Below are 22,722 nucleotides of genomic sequence, written 5' to 3'. Positions count from 1 at the left end.
GTACGATCCATTACACTATCTAGGCAGCACAAGGAATGAGATTAATGAGTCTGTTCTTACTACATTCCCTGACACACTGTTTTTTTCCTATTGGGACCATTGCTGTATCTATTCTTGGTTAAAAATTTTGGATTTCTTATGAGGTATGAATTGACACAAAATTCACTACGATTTTCCTTACTTATAGTTTTTATTTAGCGTGTTGATTAACGTCTAATCCTATCTTGCAACTTTCATTTACAAAATAACAGGGTAACAGATAAACTACTATTTCTCTTTGCGGTGTAAGTACACACTGCGGTCCTTGTGTTCATGCACTATGGCAATAAGAAAATCCACACTCAGAGTCGGGTAAGTTTTGTCAAGTGCAACGCATACAGCTTGATAAGGTCTCATAAAAATATTATTTCGGAATTGCCTTGAGTTTGTCTCTCTCGGCCTTCTTCAGATCCTCAATCGATAACGTTCTGGTGCATTTTCAGTTTTGGGAACGAAAAGTACTGCAAAGGTGATAACTGATGAAAAAGATGGATTGTGAAACGATGAGACTTGCCTTTTAACGAGGTCATTAACTGCTGTCGAATGAGTCGAATGCAGTAACAAGAAAAAATCAATAAAGATATCACTAGATGAGAAACGCTCAGAGCCAACTCGTTGAATTAGGTGCAACAAGCATTTTATCATTTTGTGATGGAATGCCATATTTAGGGGAGACTGAGGCTGGTTGTTACATGGGGCAATTCGTTACATGCGAACTTGGAATTAAAGGATGACAGCGGCGCAGTTTCCTTCCGATAGACAGTGGCAGCTGATGGTAGAATCCTGCTGTCGCTCGCTGGAGGGCGGGCCGTCAGTATTAGCGAGAGACTGCGAGAGGAAAAGTTTCTCCGTCCATTCGTAATTTTTGAAATACATGGCGTTAAATTATCTGACAGCATTCTTGTTGAAAAATTATTGAAAAAATGTAGTAACTATCCCCGGTCTTCCCTATTGTTCCACCTAGAAGCACAGATTCTTTGTGAACTGCTATCGAGAAAGCACGATTCATATCGTCGTCATTTTTGGTAGACCAATTTTTTACTTCGTGGGGATATTTCACCAACAAATAGAACTCTTGAAATTTCGTTGTAGGATTGTAGACAAAGTACAAAGTCGCTTCATGAGTAACAGTTGTGTCTGAAAAGCTCTCCTCAAAATCAGTCGCGCAGTCTTGACAAGACTCATTCCTCAGTTTGCTGTGACGAATGTGAAGCGAACACAGCTTCCGCTTGAGCTAATATTCTCCCAAGAATTAGTAAACCACTTTGTATCTTCAAATGTCGGGCAAAGTTCCTTTAATTTGATGGTGATCGCTAGAAGGAAAGAAATACTATTTTACTTTTATGGTACTAACATTTTTCTAATGATCTCAAGATTTCTTCATTGATGTAGTTACTTATCTAACTCCGCGATAATTTTAATTGTTTACAGCGGATTTAATGAGAATTTGCTAATATATGCTTTCTGCGTTTCTTCACTTATTTTCACCCCTCAATAATTCACAGGTTAAATCGGTAATTGATATTACAGTGTTCACTCGTACTGAAATGTGGAAGTGTGATACTTTCTGGTTGTTTGGTGTCACACTCCTCTCTATCTGCGAATTCCTCTTTTCAGTATATTAATTGACTGTGAAAAGTGTCGACATTTAGTCAGCAATGTTTTTAGGTGTTTTACTTTCTCCTTTCCAGCAGAGAACCAGAGTTTGATGTCGCAGTTCAGAACTTTCGGTGTAGCATTTGAGTTTCAACTTCGTCAGTCACTTTCTCCCCGTTTGTTAAAGTTTGGATATGTAGTACGGTTGTCTCAACGTGATGACAGACTGTAATGAATTTTCACTCTATTTATTCGGCGATGCTTACTGTCAACGAGTCGCCGCTTTGCAAAAGATGGTTGGTAACTATCACCAAACATTTGGGTCGTACGCAAATTTCACCTGGCACCCTGTGTTTAACTATCTACAGAAGACTATTTAATTGTATTAGAGTTTACTCATGGGAAATTTAATAATAACTTTTACTACCAAATTAAGCCTGTCGACATCGCAGTGCCTTCGATAACAACCGATAATGAAGCTGTGCTTTGAAATTTACTTTCACCTAGTGAAAACGCTATTGAAAGACATTAGATGGACTTCACTATTAAGTTTTCTCTTCATTTCGCTGTCTCGCCTTACACAAAAATAGCAATGAAAAAAGAAAACAGTAAACTGTTCACTTATCCAGTGGTGTTTGTTACTCTACTCCCATGATTTGGAAAAGAACTAGATTCATAGACAGCCATTAAGGCAAATATTAAAATTAAGACAAATATTAATTTCCTGGCAAATTAATTCATTGTACCATATCTGTGATCGCTCCCAGGTTTTAGTAGAAACAGCGTACTTGAATTACCGCTCTGACCATGAAGGCATACGATACTGTGGACTTGAATTTTTATCGCGAAAATTCGCATATAAATTTCTGGCTGCCGAATGTCCTGCAACTTTCTCGAATGCAGCCAGCGAGCGATTCATACCCGCCGACGCTGCCGTCACCCCTCCCTCCCTCCTCCCTCACCAGTTCGTTCCCTCCCTCCCTCACGCCCCCGTTCTCTCTTGCTTCCTTCCCTGCCCCCCCCCCCCCCCCCATTCACCGCCTTATTCGGCTGTGAGGTAGTGCTACCTCTCAAACGGCCACCGTATTGCGGGCGAGGCAACTGCTTGAATGCGAGAGGAAGACTGTGCCGAACCGCGACACGGTGTTCCCATTGTTGCTACCAGGAATAATGCGCTGTTAAAGTCCAGGAAACGGCTCGGAGAACATTCGTCACAGCAGAAGCCGTTGCCGAGACCATAGTCACGGCGAGGTGTGCCGTACGGGCAGATCGTTCTGAAGAACAGGGTCCTCCCTGTAAAAGTTTCTTTCACGCTGCCCCTCATTTCGAAACTCTAGGTTGACGGGTCATTCGAACCTCAGGGAAAGTATCGCCAGGAATCCTCTTACAAGGAAACGCTTTTTGTGCCTCTGCTCCCTTTGTCGACAGAGTTCACGAGGTACGAAGGGGATCGCAGCTGGCATTTCCAAGTCTCCGCCCCCAACTCACTCACTCGTCCTGTCTTCTTCCTCTGAGAGCTGCGAACAAAACTCTGTACCTACTGTTTCGTCCTTTCATAGCAGAAGCATCACATTTGTAACATCTCTTTATTTTAGTGAAATTTTGTTGTTTGCACTGTGCTGCTATTGCTTGCTGTCGAGTAATGTAGTGTGTGGGAGATTTCCATGAAAAATGAAAGTTTTGCAGCCAAAAGATACGACAGATACACATATCTTGATACTCGCAAACTCACTCTTCAAAACCCATAGGGTATAGAATCATGAAATTTGGAAGAAGCAAGATTTCATAAAGCAAGTAAAGGAAAAAATTAGAAAATTGTTAATTTGTGATTCTTTTATCATTTGTTATTCGACTTCATAATTAAGAGTAAAACATTTTCGACCGTCTTGGAATTCCCGGGACCGATATCTTGCGAGTATCAGTGTCGATAACAGCGCGAATCCTACTCGCATCTAGCCATGTTTTTTTATTATTTTAATATTTCAATATATATTGTACGAATGTTACATCCTTAACCTGAGAATGACCCTGTGGCGGTTTTGGTACAAGCAATATCAGGCGTTTATTGAAACTTTCTCAAACTGCAGAAAGAAGTGAAACAGTTATCAATGGCCCCCTAATCACCTCCTTCTTTACTAATGTTGTGAAAGAGGAAACGTAAGTCTTGAGTAACTGTTACTAACCCCAGACAGAGGAAAGACGATAATTTAAAGAGAAGTACTGTCGTATTGATTGTAGGGCCTTAAGCCATGGCGCAGTGGTAGAGCGTTACCTGCGAAGACTAATATTCCTGTTTCGAATTAATATATAGCACACAGTTGTAACGAGTTATAGAGTTTCAACTTGTACCATTGCTTTGCAGTGGCCAACATATAATACATTAGGAAACCTACTTGTCGCGTTCCGATTTTTTTTTTCTAATTCTTACAGTGAGTTTTAATTTCCATCTCCGTAGATACCATAATGTTCAACTTCTATCTGATCTAATATTTGATATGAGTTAGTGAAGGTTGTGGAAGTATAACTAACGCTTAATACATATAGCAGTGCCAAAGTGCCTAATGCTGAAGTCGCAGTTTCTTCGAAATAGTTTTCATCTAAATTAAAAGAATAACTACAGGTGAATGGCTGGAAAGAAATAAGGTAGTAGTCTTTATTCTCAAAAATGTTCAAATATGTGTGAATTCTTAAGGGGCCAAACTGCTGAGGTCATCTGTCCCCAAGCCTACACACTACTCAACCTAACGTAAACTAACTTACGCTAAGGACTACACGCACACTCATGCCCGAGGGAGGACTCTAACTTCTACATCTACATTTATACTCCGCAAGCCACCCAACGGTGTGTGGCGGAGGGCACTTAACGTGCCACTGTCATTACCTCCCTTTTCTGTTCCAGTCGCGTATGGTTCGTGGGAAGAACTACTGTCGGAAAGCCTCCGTGCGCGCTCGAATCTCTCTAATTTTACATTCGTGATCTCCTCGGGAGTTATAAGTAGGGGGAAGCAATATATTCGATACCTCATCCAGAAACGCACCCTCTCGAAACCTGGCGAGCAAGCTACACCGCGATGCAGAGCGCCTCTCTTGCAGAGTCTGCCACTTGAGTTTGCTAAACATCTCCGTCACGCTATCACGGTTACCAAATAACCCTGTGACGAACCGCGCCGCTCTTCTTTGGATCTTCTCTATCTCCTCCGTCAACCCGATCTGGTACGGATCCCACACTGATGAGCAATACTCAAGTATAGGTCGAACGAGTGTTTTGTAAGCCACCTCCTTTGTTGATGGACTACATTTTCGAAGGACTCTCCCAATGAATCTCAACCTGGTATCCGCCTTACCAACAATTAATTTTATATGATCATTCCACTTCAAATCCGACTTCCGACGGGGGCAGCCAGCCGAACCGTGGCAAGACGCCTGAGACCGCGCGGCTCGTTACTCTCCATAGCAGCCGGCCGAAGTGGCCGCGCGGTTCTGGCGCTGCAGTCTGGAACCGCGAGACCGCTACGGTCGCAGGTTCGAATCCTGCCTCGGGCATGGATGTGTGTGCTGTCCTTAGGTTAGTTAGGTTTAACTAGTTCTAAGTTCTAGGGGACTAATGACCTCAGCAGTTGAGTCCCATAGTGCTCAGAGCCATTTGAACCATTCTCCATAGCAAAACAAAGTATTTGTAAAGTTCCATCGTTGTGTAGCCGTAAATGCGAGAATAACAGTGTTGTTAATAAAAGTTTCTGTGAAGAATATAAAAATTTAAAAATGATAGTACTACTAATGTTCAGTACAGAATAATATTGTATGAGTAAAAAGGCACACCAATTGGTAATGCACATTAGTGGCGAAAAATTCCTTGGTGACAGTGAATAACTGAACATGTGTTTCGATTATGGCAGTTCTAAAATCTGACATAGCAGAGACGGGGGCACAGTGGGCATATTTTTTGTTTTAGAATATTTTGTGATGAAATGTGATATTTTTGGATTATTACATGTCATATAGGAAGCCTGTACTATCTAGTATTAATGTATATGTTTTGTTTTGATAAAAACATTACGAACAGAAGAACTGACAGCAAAGTGATGTGATACGCCTACTCTGCCCCCATAATCTTGGGGCGACATGAGCAAGCATTGGTGCGTGGCTCACTGAGCGACAGTAAACAAATCCACCGACAGACTGGAAATATTTATTTTTCTTAGTAAACGTTATTTTATAACTACACTGTATTTGTACATAACAAACGCACTGGACAATGTAAGTATCCATGTCAGGGAGAAATACATATTGATACAGATCGTTTTGTGCCGCCGACAGTGGAAGGTTTTGGTAGCCTTCAGATGACATCTGTGAAGCTAATTTCACGTGCTTCTGCATCTGCAACAAGTAGAAAATCTCTGTCAAAGTTACATGACTTCTGGGCTTAAGTTACAATTGCAGTGCTTTCATTTTTATTAACAGAATTGGTATGGACTACGCAATACCGAGAGGGTATTTCCTTTCCTTTTGTTGCCACTTTCAAAGTAACGTCATTCGCTTCGAGCTCACCTTCCGAGTTAAATTCTTCTTCATCGTGAAGACTCGAATTATCGTCGGTGTCACTCATCTGAAGAACACCAGAGCCTTCATGAACTGCTTGCTCTGTCCCATGTCCCATCAACACAATTAAACACATTTATTCAGTCACAAACAGATGTACTAGTTTCGTGTTTCATAAGGTATGAAGAGACAATAACCATGATAACTGCTATTTGGTTTTTAAAAAAATGAAGACGTGCAAATCCTTACCACAGACGTGGCAAAATGTGCAGAGAAAGATAGTGAAACACAAGAGGCACATTTCGGTACTCCAGAATCATACAACCATCTAGTTTTCACAGTCTTCAAAATGGTCAGAGAGTGTACGCTACATGTGTAGAACTATGATGGCATCCTAAGAGTCATATTTTATATCAATCAGTTGCTCGCGAAATTTCGCGTGCGTATAAATAGTACGTCATACCTTGTGTTCAAACTTAACAACCCGCCATGACTGGCAGGTTAAGCGTGTTCATGCGTCGTAGAATGTCAAGTCGCTCTGGAAGGACTCCGTCTAATAAAGGACTCCCTCTAATACGGGAGAGAAGTTGTTACGGTACGATGTTTTCTATCACTTACAGAAGATGTCTTGTCAGCAATGTTTTGACATATGACCTCCGTAATAGAGAAGCGCGGCAACTTACACGTGTGCACCTGCTTCTTGTTGCAGCCATCTCGAAGGAGGAATCCGAGGAGGCCAACTCCCGCGGCGGCAAACTGCCGTACAATGGCTACTCGGACGAGTTCCTCGACCGTCTCGAGCCCAACGGCAATATCCCCGCCGACAAGGACCTGCGAGGATATGGTGAGTAATTACGCTGCTATCTAGCACATTTCTGCATCTTGCAACACAAGTTATCTGCATGGTATAGTACGAGGATAATATCGATCAGTTCCGTCAGATGCATTTCTGGCTAAACTTCACGAAGGGCCGCCCATTCGCTGCACTTGTTAGTGGTATAGAGCAGATACTGGCAAAGGATGACTGTGTCAAGACGGAGACAGCAAGTCAACAATTGTTAACTAGATATGTCCTCATGCTGGTAACATACTAATTAATCGTATTTTGTGGACCGTCTTTCCGTCACATTCTGCTTTTGTCTAATACTGACGTCACAAAGCTATTACGTTTTAATCTTCTTTCGCGTAAGCCTCTCTCTCTCTCTCTCTCTCTCTCATCATTTCACTGAGTTGCAAATCTTCGTTACTAGTGTAAATTGCGCGACTCCAAAACAATAAAACAAAGTTCAAAGAACAGTGTATGGTCTCCAAGACCTTAGAATCAAATCTAACGTAAAAGAAAGCAATGTGTAATGCTGTTAGTAGCAAAATGTTTTCTATTAGTCCGTCTAACAGATGATAATGAGATGGTATTGCATTTCAAGTGGTAATTCACGAATTCGACTAAAACACAGATCGGAATATTTTGGCACGTGATGCTTTCTCTACAGAAGACTGAAATTTTTGCTGAATTAATTCTTTCTCAGTTAGTTGCTCTTTGAGCGACACCGACTCGGAAGCAACTGTACAGAAAACATAGCATTCCGAAAGGCATTGGAAAAGCGTCGTAGCGCTAAACAAATTGCCAAATGTAATCAGTAGTCTACTCTTTTCACCAAAACAACAAAAATCCAACAAAAATTTAGAGATCACTTACAGTTGCACTTTCACCATTAAATAAACATACCAAATGCTGCCGTGACATATGATGAAACCATTAACTCTACGGCTGCCGGGCACGTACACAACCGCAGCCAGTCCCAAAGCGGACAGTATGTCCTAAAACAAGTTAAAATTTGCATGAAAACGACTTAAAACACACACTCCACGGATGATCAAAAACAGAATGAGGAACATCAGCCTCCTTAAAATAGCCACTGTGGGACCAAGTTCAGAATCATCTCCGGCAGCTACCCATGCCACAATAAGTTTCAACAATCTTCTTAGTTAAACACAAAATGGAAGTCATACGTAACTTGGAGCTTGCAAATTACGAGCTGGGAAGCTGTTCAGCGTGAGACGACGAACTCACCACAATTTTTCACGTCAAGGCGCCCAGTGATCGGCACCGTACATCCGACGCGCGCCGAAGACAAGGGCGGCGAGCACGGCGAGGCCCATGCACCACGGTTAGGGACGCGGGCTTGTTTTCAACACAAGTTGATTTGCTGAACGCCGACCGGAGACCCAGTCGTCAGACATTCACTTGGAAAACCCGCCGGGGGAGCAATCAAAGATAGCAGGACAGCCGAATATCGATATCAGCGATGCAAGTCGAACACCCTAGAGCCAGCCGCCACAGCTCAAAATGCTTTTACGCATTTTGGTTACGTCCCTCATTTTAAAGGCGTTGCCACTTGCTTGAGGATGTCTACGTAGAATTGCTTTTCGAATTCAACTTGGAAGTTGACGTTGCACCCTCTGGCCTGGATGCATGTACTTATACGGCTGGTAAGTGTGTCATTAAGCCGTTATTGTATCCTGTCCTGACAGGCTGGCCCACAACTATTGTAATGGTACTTGATATCTTGGTTACTGGCAGTATATAGGACAGAGTTGACGTCCGAGATGGCGCCACACGTGATATATAGGGGACAGATCTTGCTGGCCTCCGGAGTACGTCAACATCACGCAGACAGTTCATACAGGCAAGTGCCTTGTGTGGACGAGAATGATCCTGTTGGAATATTACACCACGATACTGTCGCACGAGGGGAAAGGCAGAGCGTTGCGGGATGTCCGTGACGTACCGTTGTGCTTCCATAATCCCTTAAATCACTACCAGTCCTGGCCTGAGGTCATACCCGATGGCTCTCGACAACAGGACGCCAGGAGCAACATCGCCGTGCTCTCTAAAACATGAAGAATGGGACGTCTCCCCAGGTCGCCATCATAGCCGCCGACGAAAGTTGTCCGGTGTAGCGCAGAACCGCGATTCATCACCGAACGCAGTGCGACGCCATTTATCAGCAGCCCTTGCTTCTTGCTTACGGCACCTCTCCAAACGCAGCCGTTCGTGTTATTCGTTGTCTGGCTCCTGCTAGCTTCCGACCAATGGTGCGGGATGAAAGAGAATATTGCAGGTGGTCCCGTACTTGTTCTCGGATGGCAGACGCGGTTATGAAAGTGTTACAAAGGGCTTGGTCACTTGTGATAGTCCGACGTGGTAGAGTGGAACGTGACGGTCAGTACGCCAGCCAGCACGTCACCGTGCAGTCCGACATCGGGCCACTGCCATAGCTGAATGCCCCACAAATATGGACGTCTCACGATTCGACCAGCCGGTCAAATGGGACTCACAAAGAGATTACTTGAAACCTCTGGCAGGCGCTGATAACGCTGCCTCACAAGAGTATGTGGCATCTCACATGAATCATTTGACACCTAGCGGTGTTCATGCCCCTTATGTATCCTACAAGGCCTGGTAACAACACTAAACACGAACGATACTAATGCACTCTGTTGGACGTTCTATGTTACAGAGAATTGCAACTCTAATCATTTACATAACCGTGTTCGACGTTGCTGACAGTATATGTTACCCGAACACGTCGGATTTCTCTATATTTTGAACATGTATTGTCCACTATTTTTATATATGGTAATGTCTAAAAAGTTTGTGATTTCATTTTCTTCATGTTCAGCCATGAAGGTGGCATTTGGAGGGACATTGTTGCTAGGTGATCGATATTCTGCTTCCGTCCGTCGTCTTGATGTACCACATACAGAGGGCGACACCTCGTAACGTAGTGCCCCCACACTTCTTTATAATTCCTAACATTGTAATGGATGTAAGACAGTGATTTATGGAGCCTGAACACAGCGCATTTAACTCAATAGCTGCTATGCAACTGCAGTAGATGTGTAGATGTTTCAAAATGGAAAGAGACCGGTAATCATTGCAAACAAATACGATATAGACTGCAATAAAAATATTAAAAGAATAGTAGTCGCTGATACATACCTGTCTTTGAAATAATGTCATGATTTCATGTAACTGAGTACTTTAAGACTCTTTTTTTGTTTTTAAATCGGCAAAGTGTGCATGTATATAACCAAAAGCAGGACGATGGAAAGCTTGTTGTAATTAAATTTTTATGTCGATTACAGTTCATGCATACAGATGTGAGTACCTTAAACAAGACGCGCAGTAGACAACCCCCCCCCCCCCCCCCCCTCTGTCAATTGTCAGCGTCGCACGTGTCTCCATGGAGTCAGCGAAGCGCTCCACTAGTAAATACTCTGGTAGAACGCATTCGAAGTTGAACGCGCCACCAGTAAAAAGCAAATAACGGCATATTTCTTCATATCCAAACATGCGAAGTGGTTGCAAATGTCTACCAGTTCGTGAAAAAGAAGCTGTGCTAGATGGTCCATTCAAACGAGTGGCCGAAGCAACTTGCGTATCGTTCACTTCCGTTCGGCGAATCGAGAGAGAACCGGAAAGGACCCATGCAGGTGAATTTTCAACATTTTCAACATATCATAAGGAAATGCCCAGAATATCTTAGGCCAGTTCAGACACTTTTAATGAGCAAATCGTACGCCACGTGGTGAATAATTTCTACATTAATGATAAAAGAAGACCCACTTTAAAGGAAATTCATAAAATTTTACAGAGTTTAATGAAATCTGAAGGATGTGTAAACGCATTTCATACAAAACTTAGCATTCTAGGATTTAAATAGAAGAAGACGACGAATAACTGAAAAGTTCTCCAGGAACAAAGTAGCATCAAGACAAAACGAATTGCGTACTGCAGGAAGTATCCGGGAGTACAGACGTGCATGTCGTCGTCTATGTGGACGAGACATACATTCACAGTTGCCACAGAGCGTCGTACGGATGGAGTGACAGTTCACTATAGGGTCTCTTGAAACCTGTTTCGAAACAAAGCAGAATTGTCATCAGCTTTGCTGGCGAGGAGGCCGGTTTTGTACCGAATGCCTATATAAGATTTAAATCTGGGAAGAAAACAGGGGATTGTCACAAAGACACGTCAAAGTATAAAAAGTGGCTCTAGGAGAGATTAATACCTAATCTACGAGGGTTATTCCAAAAGTAAGGTCCGATTGATTGCCAAATTGAAACCACAGTGAGCATCAGAAATGTTTTACTTGTAACAATTAGCTACACCTTTCAGCTACTTCTCTACGTAGTCGCCGTTCTGACTTAGACTTTTGTCATAGCGTTGTACCAACTTTTCAATAGCCTCATCATAGAAGGCAGCCGCCAGTGCTTTCCGCCAATTCTCCACGCTGGCCTACACCTCGTTGTCTGTGTCAAAATGTTGTCTTCAAAGACAGCGGTTCATGTGACCAGAGATGCGGCTGAGAATTATCGTGAAGACGAAACATCACGACAGGTATGTAATGTTGGCTGCATAGCTTCAGGCGAAATTTCTCACCAGGCCCTCGTACTTGGCGGCAGACACTATTTTCTAGACATCTTTACGCACTCACTGCGAGCTCAGAAATGAGAAGAGCGACGTGATGCTAACTGGGGTTATACTAGAGACACTACCCAACACATCTGTGCAAAGCTTTATCGGATTTTCATAGTCGTTTCCATTTCGCGACCGATCGGACCTTACTTTTGGAATAACCCTCGTACTACCTCATACTGTCCTCGTTATAGGTAGCGCACCTTGTCACAGTAAGTCACAATAAGCGCATAACTGGGTGCTCAACCATTAAGTCCACGAGGAGCGATATGATGTCTTCGTTTACAGAAAAGGAAATCAGGTTTGTTTCCATCAGGAACACCGTGCTCCACGACTGTATCGACGAGATTCACGATAGAAGGAAGTGCAGCATCAGTCTTAAATTTTTAATATGTTTATTGCAGGTCGGTTTCAGCTACTGTTCAGCTATCTTCAGTACATTATGTCCAAGTCGTGATGACTTACCGTAAATACGGTAGCCTAAGGAACACCTTGACATTACAGGGAATAAACATCAGTTAAAGGTTGGTTGTTATCTGTAATGTCAAGTGGTACCCTGTGCTATTATATTCGCGACAAATCATTACGACTTGGATATAATGCACTGAAGATAGCTAGTAGCTGAAACCGATCTGGAATAAACAAACTAAAAAATTACGCCGATGCTGTCCTTCCTCCTAACGTTGAAGAGAGAGTTCCTTTCTACAAGGATACGCTGAGACCTCAGTTGTACACGCTGATCAAAATGAACAAACAAGGCCACATGACTTATAAAATAGACAGTATTTTTACCGAACATGGTCTTCCGACTTCATCTATGCCACCCCATGATTGAATCCTACCCCTTTGGCCGCGCGACTGCTACGATCGCAGGTTCGAATCCTGCCTCGGCATGGATGTGTGTGATGTCCTTAGGTTAGTTAGTTTTAAGTAGTTCTAAGTTCTAGGGGACTGATGACCACAGATGTTAAGTCCCATAGTGCTCAGAGCCATTTTTTTTTCGTACCCATTTGCTCGTCCGCTACAGCGCAGTACCTCTTCTCTTGCCTTACATTTCCCCCTCTTGCGCATACGAGTGTCCTCCTCTGTTTGCATGAAGTGTATCTGTTTCTATCACTGCTTTAAAAATACTGCACGATCTGCGCTCCTTCGCCTAAACGGACTGCCACGGTTTTTGTATCTCAGGCGGCGTAAATGAATAGAGCTCGCCCCATTTAGCGGGCGGGGTACATATCGATAGGCGAACAGTACCTCATATTATTATTCTACCTATTATCAGAGAGTGGGAAGGCGTGGACTACGATCTTACTTGCAGGAAGACACTGATTTGAGTGGATACGGGGAAAATAGGGGTAGACAACGCAACAGAAATAAAAAAATTTAGAAACTAACGCAAGAAGGTATATTCTGAAATCATTACGAAACAGCGTACTCTTAACTGAGGGCATACTCCATTGATATAGACACATTCACAGAACGACACGTATAAATAACGATCACGTATAGCTATATACGTTTAACTGAGAACGCTTTGGAGAGGGAATACTGAACCATGAGTACTAGGTTTCGCGAACAAAATTTGGGCGGTAGACTCTGCTGAACATCAGCTGCTGCTCTCCCGTGGTCTCGTGAAGCACTCGCGATCGCCAAACGACCGAAACGGAGCATCAGTACTAGACTGTGCCTGAAGTAACGAACCGTTAAACTTTACCGCAGAATGGTGGAGCAAACCTATCGACAAGATGCGACCGCGGGCGAGACGGCAGCTGGTGAACCATCCAAGATGACGTTTCAGAATCGGGCCAGAGCGGCGATGCTCAGGGGTTTTGTTAGCTGGTCGGCACCTCATACTCACGTTCCTACGGCTGAAGTGAGTAGTTCTGGTGCCAAATTGCTGGGTGCTGAAGCGGCGGGCTGTCACCTGCTGTGCCGTAGAACTCGCCGCTTCGTTTCTGCAACAGAGATTTCGCAACCTTACCCAGACTCGGCAATTGGGACGCCGGCCTTAGTGTGTTCGTGCGCGTCTGAAGACGAAGAGGATGCTCGGTTTAGACTTGAATACTTTTAAAGGCCGCTGCCATATGGAACATTATTAATTAATTAAAGCATTTAATTGATTTATCAGTTCCTCACACAATGACGGCAACCGAAATCTGTTTACAGAGGTAGTGATTTATTATTACAAGGTTTCTCTCGTTTTTGTAATTATTTAGGTGCTTCAATTCGCGGTTGAATCTCTGGATACATCGAAATAAAATTGCTCTGCAAATTATGTATAGAGCAGCTACTTGTTCCTCATGAAAAGATCCCATATCTGTCACCTGCCTCATATTTATTAATGCCTTCTCGACTCATGCGGACGTCACTGTACGTGGCTTTCGTGGGACAGTTCGTAATATGATGTGTTATAAATCGTGCACACACAATCCTAAAAAGTGGTGTCATTTTCAGTTCAGAGCAGCAGTCGGCTAATACCCCCTCCCCTGAAAAGCTGTTCAGTTGGGCTGCATGACCCCTGACAGAGCGGAGACCTCAGCATGTGCCACACACGTGGTGTGTGGGTAAACCGCGTGCACGCAGTGCTGTGCGCGAGCCGCACGTGGTACCGCGGTGCTAACCCCTGGGGTCGGGCAGCCCATCTGGCGGCGAGACTCGCACTTGGTGGTGCCGGCGCCGCGCACTGCGACTGCCGTGCTGCTGCTGTGCGCGCAGCCCCGCGCTGTTTGCGGCTTGTTCCCAGCCGCTGCAAAACATCACGGGTGCGGAACGCGTGTTTCACATCCACAATTAATGCCTAATTACAATTTCTCTAGTCAGTAGCTTGCTGCTTTTATTTGTATATTTATGTTCGGTAATGCCCAGTGATACTGCCGTTAAGCTTCGTTATTGTTGTATTCCCACAGATGCGTTGACAAAAGCGCTGCGTAGGACACAGTGTACTACACACTGAGGCGACAAAAATCGTGGGATAGCGATATGCACATCTACAGATGGCGGTATAAAAGGGCATGATTCTGAAAAAGTTGTCATATGTACTCACGTGAAAATCTTTCCGACGTGATTATGGCCGCACGACGGATTTAACTGACTTTGAACGCGGAACGGTAGTTAGAACAAGACACATGCTATATTCAAAGAGAGTGCCGAGATTACCACATTTCAAGCATTACCTGCCGCCACAGACAAGGCAGTGACCGACGGCGTTCGCTTAACGACTGAGAGCAGCGGCGTTTGCGTAGAGTTGTCAGAGCTAACAGACAAGCAACACTACGTGAAATAAACGCAGAAACACGTGTGGCACGTACGACGAACTATCTGTTGGGACACTGCGGCGAAACTTTGCGTTAATGGGCTATGCGAGCAGACGACCGACAGCGAGTGCCTTTGCTGACAGCACGACATCTCCTGCAGTCCCTCCCCTGGGCTCGTGACCGTATCGGTTGGACCCTAAACGACTAGAAAACGTGGCCTGGTGAGATGAGTATACATTTCAGGTGGTAAGAGCTGATGATAGGGTTCGACTGTCGCGCAGACCCCACGAAATCATGTAACCAAGTCGGTAACAATGCAGTGTGCAAGCTGGTGGTGGCTTCACAATGGTGTGGGCTGTGTTTACATGGAATGTACTGGCCCCTCTGGTCCAATTGAACCGATCATCGACCGACAAATGGTTATGCTCGGGTATTTGGAGATCATTTCCAGCCATTCGTGGACTTCACGTTCCCAAACAACGATGGAGTTTTTATAGATGACAATGCGCTAAGTGACCGGGCCTCAATTGTTCGCCATTGGTTTGAAGAACATTCTGGACAATTCTAGCGAATGATTCGGCTACCCAGATCATCCGACATGGATCGCACCGAACATTTATGGGACATAATAGAGAAGTCAGTTTGTGCACAGAATTCTGCACTGCCATCAGTTTTGCAATTGTGGACGGCTATAGACGCAGCATGGCTAAGTATTTCCACAGGGGACTTCCAATAACTTGTTGACTCCATGCCACGTCGAGTTGCTGCAGTACGCCAGGCAAAAGGAGGTCCGGCACGACATCAGGAGGTATCCCGTGACTTTTGTCACCTCATTGTAAGTTGATCCAGAAAAATGCAGTTTGACACTTTTAAAGATTTCCAGCTCGTAAAAATTAGTGGACTTCTGGTGCAAAGCAGGATGTTCTGTGTCGGGCTGCAGGGCCAAAAGAGCCGGCAGCAACGGCAAAAAAATGCCTTCGCCCCGGGTAGTGTCATGGCCACTGCTCCTGTTTAACTTGTATGCCGATGTAGCTATCACAGTTTAAGGAAGGAGTTTTGAGGATGCAGAACAAAACTTAGAACGCGCTCTAAGTCCGCGTACGTGAAGTTCCCTAAACGAAATTGCTCAAAGACAAGCGTCGTCAACGCCTTCCATCGTCTCCCAAAACGAGCAAGATTTTAATCTGGAATGGCGTCAGCCTGGAACACACAGATAACTCGACGCACTTTGGTGTCGTACTGGACATACAAGCAAGACAGCGAGAAGACGCGCCATAATGTTGCAACAAGGAATAAAGTACTGAAGAAAGCACCTAACAGCAAACGGGGAGCTAGACCAAGGGTGCTGAGGATCGCAATCCAGACACTGTGCTTCTTCACAACAGGACATGATTTCCTGGTATGTTTCAGATATATGCCTGCCTAGAAGGCAACTTAAGAGTAAAAGCAATACCCGCTGACTAATAATAGGTTACATGCAACACACGCCACTCTATAAACTATAACAAAGCGAACCGATTTACGGATCCCAACTCCCGAAGAGCCGGTTACGAACATACTGAGAGGCTTAAAGCATACCTTCGATGAATGCCACTTCTCAGTTCGAGCGTCGTGCGGACTTGAAAGACTTAAATCCCGCAACAGATTAGTGTACAAAAAACTTACAGCGCCTCCAAGCTACTACTCTCCACTGCAGGACACGCCCAGCGGCGAGAACTGGAGAATAGAGTTCAAAGTACACGATACTAGAAGCAAAGAAGTCTCAGTAAACATTGGCTCTAAAACGCATGCCTTAAGAGCTATGGGCACTTGTTCATCTTGGGTACTGTGAAACACATCTCTTCTACTGCAAGCTCTTTGGTGTCCATGTTTTAGGAGAAGGGAGTATGGACCTAAACAAGGAAGAAACGTCCAGTAAACATGGGCTCTAAAAGTGCATACCTTACGAGCTATGAGCACTTGTTCAGTGGAACAGTTGTATTTCATAGTAGCGAAGCGGAACACGTGCTCATATATCTTGAATATGCGATTTAGAGCCCATGTTAAGTGAGAATTTTTTGATTCTTGTATCGTGTACTTTCAACTGTATGCGTTGACGCTTCTAATTATGATACACCCGGTAGATAAATCTGACGACAGATGCGACAGTGGCGAATATGGGGACATTGAACATCTCATGATCTGTCGTAACTGTTCCACTAATGTACGCTCGATGAATTATGGCGGGGAAGAATCGGACATAGCCCAATTTTGGGCCGAAAAAAATTTGGTCTCCTAATCTGACGAAGTAATTCAAGTAAGTGTTAATCATCTTGTGTCTGTATCGTTCTCTAAAGTTCCACGCCGTCAGCTAGTAAACAAATTACAGGTCTAAGCAATGTCGGAAAAGATATACCACTGGATTAAATACTTTGTAGAAACAGACTGAGCGAAACGGCGCACTGGTTAGCACACTGGACTCGCATTCGTGAGGACGACGGTTCAAACCCGCGTCTCGTCACCATGATTTAGATTTTCCGTGATTTCCATAAATCGCTATACCGGGATGCTTCCTTTGAAAGGACAAGGCCGATTTCCTTTCCCGTCCTTCCCTAATCCGAGCTTGTGCTCCGTCTGTAATGACCTTCGTTGTCGACGCGTCGTTATACACTAATCTCCTCCTCCTCCTCAAAACAGAACTCTCCAAGTCGTTATTATGGGGAGCCAGAAATAGTAGCAAACAGCGGACCTCAAGAAAGTGCCTCAGTGTTGTTATTGTTCGTGATGTAAATGATGGTAAAAAAGGAAAAAGTCTGGAAACGTCAGAGCAGAGTGGAGGAGGAGGAGATTAGTGTTTAACGTCCCATCGACAACGAGGTCATTAGAGACGGAGCACAAGCTCGGGTTAGGGAAGGATGGGGAAGGAAATCGGCCGTGCCCTTTCAAAGGAACCATCCCGGCATTTGCCTGAAGTGATATAGGGAAATCGCGGAAAACCTAAATCAGGATGGCCGGACGCGGGATTGAACCGTCGTCCTTCCGAATGCGAGTCCAGTGTGCTAACCACTGCGCCACCTCGCTCGGTTTCAGAGCAGAGTTTCGGACTTCAAATCTAGCAAAATTTGCAAACCACAGGTTGTGAATGCACCTGTGTAAAACCACAGCCACAAAACAGCAGTGAATCTTCATTTGCTACAGAAGTACGTATTATATCTAAAAGCGCAGTTACCGGTTAAACTGGCTCGAGGTAATGCTTTAACCTGAACACTCCAAATTAGACACTTTGAGTCCCTATTCACAGCGTTTTTCGTTCTACGCGATTTTTCTGTTATTTTTACTGGCTGAAACTAGACCGCTAAATCAATTACGCTAGAAGTAATGTAATTACATTAATTTTTTAACACACTAAGCTAGAATACAGAAACAGCAGAGTAGTGATGTGAATGACAAGTGGTACTGCAAGGACAATGAAATCTACAGACCACATATTTTAATTTTTGCCAATTTACGGAGACCGTGAATAAACTTTCCTTCTAACGACTGGATCGGTGACTTTAAATTACTATGACACTGATGAGAAAGAAAACTGAAATTAACTTTTAAACGCTCTTCTTGTTTTCTCAAATATCTTTGTTACCACTAATGCTGGATATAACTGCTTCTCACCAAAATTAGCACCCGCCTTCGCATCCGAGCTCATCTGTGCGGTGGCGCTCGACTCGCTGGCGGAAAATCTTCACTGCCAGTATTTAGCGGGCAGGGGGAGGGCAGAGGTGGTGACGTGAAGTTTCTGGTCGCCAGTCTTTGCGCCCATCTCTCCGTAGTATCTCTTTAAGTGAGGGAATGTGGTAACCAGTCGGCCCGGGGGGGGGGGGGGGGGGACGTGGAGCACGGCGGCCCCTTTGTGGTGCTATACGAGAATAGGTAGCTTTTTACGTGCACCGGCTTACACCCTCTCCATTCCTTCATTCTTGACAACACAAACCAGCCACTATATTGTACGAGCACTCATTACAGTCATCCACACGACACGGATGCACATTTGACCATTCATAACAGGTTGGAGAAAGGCAGCGGCAAATCACCCTCGCTAGGACCTTGGCTAGCAAGGCATCTGCTCCCCTACGCTCATTCCCTTAATAGGAATTACTTTTTGACTGAATTTAACATCCTCGAGGAATACTAGCTCAGCCTTTCGGGAAGTCCTGACCTATTACAGATGATCGTCGCCGCAAAAATTCTTGCCACCAGTTCTTCGCGAGTGTCGGCTTCGTCTCACTCGTTGATTGGTTGCGTGTGGCAGTCGTATCTCTAGAACGGAACATTTCCGACAAGTAATAGTCCGGGAAATATTGTTCGATTCTACGTTCACCACTCTGATCTGACCTTATTACCAGTTTTCTTCTGCGTCTTGTGCGTTGGTGACGGTTGGTGCGGTGTGTACACGGTTGAGGAATGTCTCGGAAGCGGCGTGATGAGTTTCGGAACGCCAGTAGTTTTAATTGTAGCGTGCAGCGGCGGGCCAGGGACTGAACAGCGGGTCGCTCGCCACCCCTGGTGTCTCAATCCATTAGCGGGCCGGTAGTGCCCCCGCGTGTAGCGTGTAGGCTTTGATCACTGTTTTCGCCACGGTACAGAGGGGACGCGTGATTAGACTTGAAAGGCGGCAGGCGGTGCGCGCCTAATGTAATTGGAGAGCGCCCCCGTCCGGCGCCGACCTGCGGACCCTCCGTCCATTGTGACAGCTCGGCCGCTAAGTACTCGCCGGCCGCCGCAGCCGCACGCTGTCACCGTCTATAACTACTCACGGGCGGCTCGCTTCTACCACTGTGCGGCGACTCACATCGACCACGGCGTGCCTCTGTTCAGCACATTTATTTTGTACTGCGAATTTTGCGAGGGCTGGATAAAAATTAATGACAGCACTGCCGTAAAACGAAGGATCTGCGGCAGATGGCATGCGCGCTGTCTATAGCTGATAGCAGGTCAGCTAAAGTAGTGCAGTGAGCGGCGACAGCTGTGTTTGAATCAGTTGCAATGTGTACTGTCCGAAAGTGCGGAAGGCCACTTCAAGCGCCATAACAATATGTTTAGGAAACATGAACAACGTGCGTGGATCAAAACTGAAGTAGCACATGGTCGGAGCGAACAACAATGTTTTCAGGGACTGCGTGAGGCGTGATGCGATGCAGCATTGCCGTATCGTACGGTGGCGAGACGGGTGCATTTGTTGTGAGAGGGCAGGGATGTCACTCAATACCGGCCTCGTTCGGGACGACCCCACCACGGACAACATGATCATGGTAATTGACCTCCTTGGCTCCCCGCGGGATGTTGATAGCCGATGGACTTCGTGACAGAGCACAATGCTACACGGCGAACTCTGTGCAGGAGCTCCTTTATACGTGGGGAGGGGGGGGGGGGGGGGTGGAAGATACTGGAACACTCATGCGATGACGAAGTGTTTGCCAAAATGAAGGAAGCTCTTCGTGGCACGCGCTACAACACAAGAGAAGGCATCATCTGTGCCATCGGGTGGACCTTACGAGACATCGACAGAGATGGACGCGCTGACGATTAACGACGCCCTCAATCTGTGTGAGGTAAGGTTATCGAGATGCGGCATTAATATGGTGAACGTTTGTCAATAAAGTCTTGTATGAATAATTAGAACAGGGTTGCCACTACATTTTATCCAACCCATATGACTTTGTCGAAGTGGATGAGCAGTGACATCACGACAATGTTGCTTGAGAGGAAGCAGGATGTCCATGACGTACCATTGCTTATCAGAATTCCCTCCAGTCATGATCTGCTCTCACACCCGCCGGATCCCCACATCATGACGCAACGAGTAACATAGCTGTACTTGCTGACAACAATCATCCGGAGCAGTGCAGAACCGCGATTCATCGACCCCATTCGCTCAGCAACCCATCCTTCCCGTTTAAGGCACCACTCCCAATGCAACTGTTTGTGTTGCGGTGTTAACGGCAGCCTACACGTGCGACGGTACGTCAGTAGTCTGGATGCTGCTAGTCTCCTACCAGTGGTGCAGGATGACACAGAATCTTGCGTGTAACCGGTCTGGAGAAGATGGGCACACTCGCTGTTCATCTGTTTTCACAACGTGGTATTGTCTTCATTGGACTTTCGATAAATGTTATGGCGAATGCGATGATGAAACGTCGCACTAGGTAGTACAAAGCATGAGAAACATACTCCAGTTTTTGTAAACAATAACGAGCGAAGTCTTAGACACGGTCTGCCTGAACCCTTGTTTTCCTAAACCGCAGGTAGGCGAATGTCGATATGGTTCCATCCGTAATTCTACAGTTGATCGTGTACTACGTTTGTAATGACCTGTCAACGAGATGTTGAACTTCAGTGAACCTTCGAATCCTGCCTCGGGCATGGACGTTTGTGATGTCCTTAGGTTAGTTAGGTTTAACTAGTTCCAAGTTCTAGGGGACTAATGACCTCAGCAGTTGAGTCCCATAGTGCTCAGAGCTATTTTTCAGTGTACCTTCATCGGTGGCCATAGCGGATATGTCTGTAATGAAGCAGCCGGCCGAAGTGGCCGTGCGGTTAAAGGCGCTGCAGTCTGGAACCGCAAGACCGCTACGGTCGCAGGTTCGAATCCTGCCTCGGGCATGGATGTTTGTGATGTCCTTAGGTTAGTTAGGTTTAACTAGTTCTAAGTCCTAGGGGACTAATGACCTCAGCAGTTGAGTCCCATAGTGCTCAGAGCCATTTGAACCATTTTTTTGTAATGAAGCAGCTGCAAGGCATTTGAATGTAATGAGGCCACTCACGCAGCCCATCTGCCCTGGTTTGAACTCCGTTAACGTCACCGTCTTAGTTTTGTATGTATTCTTTTCGAACTTACGTTTTGTGTTACGACAAAAGTAGAAGAGAACTAGTTTGATTACGATGTGCTGGTATATACTGCACAGAATTCCCATAAGCATGGTGCCAAATTAAGAATAAATATTGAACGTCTGTGGAAATTTCATTACAGCCTCATGCATTAAGATACACAAGTTTACAACTTAAGAACGGCGATGTTGTGAAAAGTGTTATACCCAGAAACTTTATTATTCGGATCGAACGAAATTCAGCACGTTATTGACATATCTTTGTTTTCAACAAAATTACATCTGCCGACACTGCATATCACACTTGGTAATGATTCTGAAACAATAATCAGTAGTCGAGGATGAAATTTACTCTCACCCCATGATTGTAGAGCCATGAACAAAGCCCAGATACATAACCACATCCGTGTAATTCTGGCATGTTACACATTTGATATTATAGGTTTCTAAGGGTTGCAAAGGGGCCGTAGTATAAGAAGCAGTCAAATCAAAACGAGACACATCAAAAGAAGTAAATAAACCATTTATTATTTCATAAATAATTGCCGTATGAACGTATTTATCCCATTGAAAGACAAGGCGGTCAATGCCATAATGGAAAAAAGCTTACGGTTGCCAACGGAACCAAGATTGTTCCCAGGAGTGCATCTCTTCGTCCGAAGCAAATCAACTGCCACGAATGTCTTTCTGTAAGGCTCCAAAAATATGGAAATCGCATGGGGAAAGATCGGGGCTGTATGGAGGACATGCAACGGCTTCCCAGCGAAACTTACACAGCGTACTCGAAACAACCTTGGCAACATGTTGACGATCTCTCTACATGAGATTATCATATTTTTGATGTCCACAGCTCTGGTCTCGCGGTCGCGTTCTCGCTTCCCGAGCGTGGGGTCCCGGGTACGATTCCCGGCGGGGTCAGGGATTTCCACATGCCTCGAGATGACTGGGTGTTTGTGTT

The 22,722-nt window shown here is 45.0% G+C and overlaps 1 protein-coding gene across 1 annotated transcript in view; it reads left to right on the top strand.

Moving 5' to 3' along the window:
* Window positions 1–6,888: 6,888 nt before the first annotated feature.
* The window catches only part of LOC126475226 (cyclin-dependent kinase 14), a 182,277-nt gene continuing 166,443 nt past the window's right edge, over window positions 6,889–22,722 (top strand). The window contains exon 1 of the mRNA XM_050102902.1: window positions 6,889–7,018. The gene's annotated coding sequence lies outside the window, so the exon portion shown is untranslated. The remainder of the gene's footprint in view (window positions 7,019–22,722) is intronic.

Source organism: Schistocerca serialis, chromosome 4 (assembly GCF_023864345.2).
Source record: "Schistocerca serialis cubense isolate TAMUIC-IGC-003099 chromosome 4, iqSchSeri2.2, whole genome shotgun sequence".
In the NCBI taxonomy this organism is placed as follows: Eukaryota; Metazoa; Arthropoda; class Insecta; order Orthoptera; family Acrididae; genus Schistocerca; species Schistocerca serialis.
The sequence above is the reverse complement of the archived record's forward strand: the minus strand, read 5'-3'. Positions and strand labels throughout refer to the sequence as shown.